The sequence below is a fragment of the Dipodomys spectabilis genome, unplaced genomic scaffold, assembly GCF_019054845.1.
Source record: "Dipodomys spectabilis isolate Male_0828 unplaced genomic scaffold, ASM1905484v1 ptg000311l, whole genome shotgun sequence".
Taxonomy (NCBI): Eukaryota; Metazoa; Chordata; class Mammalia; order Rodentia; family Heteromyidae; genus Dipodomys; species Dipodomys spectabilis.
In genome coordinates this window covers 438,223-441,784 of record NW_024870988.1, presented here as the reverse complement: position 1 = coordinate 441,784, position 3,562 = coordinate 438,223, and the positions used below count along the sequence as shown (strand labels likewise).

Here is a 3,562-nt window from a genome sequence, read left to right as displayed (position 1 = left end):
TAGCTATCGTAAATAATGTTGCAATAACCATAGTTGTGCTGGTAGTTTTAATATGATCTTGTTTATGATCATTTGGGTAAATCCCCAAAAGTGGGATTACTATATCATAGGGGACTTTTATGTGGAATCTTTTGAGAACCTCCGTACTGCTTTCCAACGTAGTTGAACAAGTTTACACTCCCACTAAGAGTGCAGTACGGTTCCCTTGTGGCCACATACCTTTCAGCATCTGTTGTTGTAAAAATATGGAACGCTCCACAAATTTGCATGTCATCCTTGCACAGGGGGCATGCTAATCTTCTCTGTATCGTTCCAATGTTAGAGTATGTGATGCTAAATTTAACACAGAACATTTTTATATATAAAGTATAATTTTTATTGATTTTATTAAACTAGACATTTCAATAAAAATTATGTTCAAAAGAATTGTTGTGAAATTTTAGAATCATGTCTGTCTTACATAAGCACACCTTTAAGAATAAAATCAAGATAGACATGTCAAAAAAAAAATAATTCCAGATATTTGTAGTTCAAGAGATGTGTAAGAGGATGAATTCAATTATTCTATAAAAGGCACCTGTCAAAATGAACATTGCAGGAAGTGTTAAGGTTTTTTAAAGTTTTAATGTTTTAAATATGGTTAATTTTGGGATTTTACTTATATATGCCAAAAATAGGACTGTTAGGCAGGTATAAAACTTTTCTATAAAGTATTTAAGATTTATGGTAGCAGACATTAAATGCTAAGTATGTACATTTCAGAGTTTATGGAAACTTTATTAATGAGAATTTGCAAAGACTTTGTGTAAAGAAGCAGAGTGAAGAGTTAAGACTTTAACAACACAGTTTCTGTTAAATCTTTAGGGATTCCTTACTTTATTTGTTAGCAAGGAATAAATGATGATATAAGCCATAATATACACATGTATGTTACTATTCACATAAATACATATATACATGTATACATGCACACATAGACAAAGACACATAATTACAGCCAACACAAGTTTCACCAGTTGTTGAATATGCCTTAAATGGAATACTTGGAACAATATATCTTGAAGATGTATTTGTCTCTTAGAGTTATTTTACCACTCCTCTTATCTCTTAAAACTGGTAGTTTTAGAGAGATTTGACTTACAAAATGCAGTACAAGTGATAGCAAGTCACTTGGAAATCTCAGTAAGTATAAGTCATATGGTGTCTCCCTGCTCCTCATGGAATGCAAACTCTTGTAGACACGCTCAACAACCAAAGTAGCAGGACAATGCCCTGGTAAAGAGTAAAGTTATAATGCTTTAAATGGCATCCTTACTCTTTTTCCAACAGCCAGCATGAATTCCTAGGAAGATGAGATAGTCCTCAGGAAACTGGACTCTACATATACATTTAACTAACCCATGTGATAATTCCTATATAAGAAATGCTGACTGAGGTCTTGCTGATTTCCTGGCCAAGAAAATAAGAAAAAAAGAAAGTACTTTTAATGTTTTAAAGTTTGAAAATTATTTGTAACCTGTCAATAAATGTGTAGAACACAATTATACCAACTGATAGAAAAAATGATGGCATTTCATTTATGTGCACTTGGACTTGGCCTATGATTTTTGGTGTGTCTACACAAGTACAATCAGCATAAATCAAGCCAGCATTTGTTCATTTAAGATATAAGGAAAGGATACTGGTTAACCCATTGTAACAATGAGATATACAAAACACTCTATCAGAGGATGGGTGAAGAAGGGAGGTGGGGAGGTGTGAAGGGAAGGGATGGTAGGGGAAAAACAAAGGGGGGGTAACAATGCTCAATAAGAAATGTACTCATTACCTTACTTATGTAACTGTAACCACTCTGTACAGTATTTATAATAAAATATATATTAAAAAGATACAAGGAAAAATTCTGTACTTATTTGAAGTTGTGTTTGTCACTAAATATAAGTAAGGTATTTGTTTTAGGACCACAGGCTTATTACTTTGGATACTCAAAATCTTTACATGAACACAGTATATTATTTACATTAGAATCTGCCCACAAGCTAGTGCAGTATAATTGCTATGAGAATTTTTACTACATTCTATATTTGTAATGAAATCTAAAAGTATATGCACTATCAACACATACAAATTTTTTCAGATAAATTTAGTATGCAGTTTGTGGATGGAATTTGGAGAGCAATTTTGAAAAGCACAAATTTCGTCAAAAAGACCAGTCTGCAAATTGTAACAAGGAGCTAATACAGCATCATTGAGTAGTATGGAACTCCAAGGAGAAGTACTTGAATTGAGAAAATATCAGAAAGTGTAACAACCCAAGGACTTTTTAGAAATGCAGCTGCTAGATTTCTCATGTAGAACTTTCATAACAGTTTGTGAAGTACAAATCAGAACCTCACTGAAGTGTAGATTTTTTCCCTCAACTTTCTTTCATGATCAGTAATTATCAATCAACATATAGCTAATCTTGAATAATCCTCTAATTAAATGTTGATGGAGTGTTTATATGGAGAAAACCTCGGAAGGCTAACTTTTTCCAATTAGGACAGTCTATATTCTGTGATTCAGCCGAGAGAAAACTAGGTAAGCATCCACTTACAACCTTCTGAATAATTCTGATTCTGCCCACATCACTTATCTATCCATGCCTGTGCCCGAGTGAAACGATTTTAAAAGAATTTATCATTTAAAATTTAAACTTAGGGTTCTGGGAAGATAGTGGAGGAGAAGCTAGAAGCTAAACAAACTCTCACATAGAAAGCAATTTCAGTACTCCAATGAACAGTCCTAAGCCAGATAATCACACCAAGTGTGCTATCACAGTACAGAGAGTTAGGCCAGAGAGGGGAAATCCAGGCTAGGAGACAAATCTGAGCACTTGCCAGCAGTCATGGTTGCGGCTGTGGCAGGGGTGGTGGCGGCCATAGCTGCCATACCTGCAACACAAAGAGTCTAGGACAAAGGTGCCAGATGCAGCAGGAGAGAGGATTCTACTCAACACCAGCAAGTACTGACAAGGAGCAGACATCTTCATCCTTCAAATCTCAGACCAGAGAAGACCCAGGAATCAGACTCCTGTGTGAGTAGAAGCCTGACTTCCTCACTCCTTCTCAGGGAGAACATAAGGGAAGGTCACCCCTCCCTGCCCACTACCAGAGATCTCCATCATTGATACTGGCAAAGGCCTGGCTGAGCAACTAGCTCGAACTCAGTCCTTGGATGAAAACAAAAAGCCATTTAGCAGGTCAAAGGAACCTAACCTGACCTGCCAGGCTCAGCTCCACCCAGGGAAATTTGACCCAGTCTGGGCCTGCACCAGCCCCAGGACTGGCTTTCTTCACTGGGTATACAAAACCAGAGGCTGCCCCCTCCCTACAGCAGCCTAGACAATCAATTGAAATTCAGTAACAATAAACCCTGAGAATGGCTCCTGGCTGGACTCTGTGACTGCCTCAGAAGCTAGCCCCTCAGGGTAAAGCTACTGTTTGCTGAAAGGCCTCAACTCTACCCAGAACCTAGCCCCATCACAGCATCTCCAAACTAGAAGAAACAGCCATCACCTTCT

The 3,562-nt window shown here is 37.1% G+C and overlaps 1 non-coding gene across 1 annotated transcript; it reads right to left on the bottom strand.

The window, feature by feature from the left end:
* Nucleotides 1–239: 239 nt before the first annotated feature.
* Nucleotides 240–346, bottom strand: LOC122127770. The gene has a single exon (XR_006151278.1). It is a non-coding gene; the product is annotated as a U6 spliceosomal RNA (small nuclear RNA).
* Between the last annotated feature and the right edge of the window lie 3,216 nt (nt 347–3,562).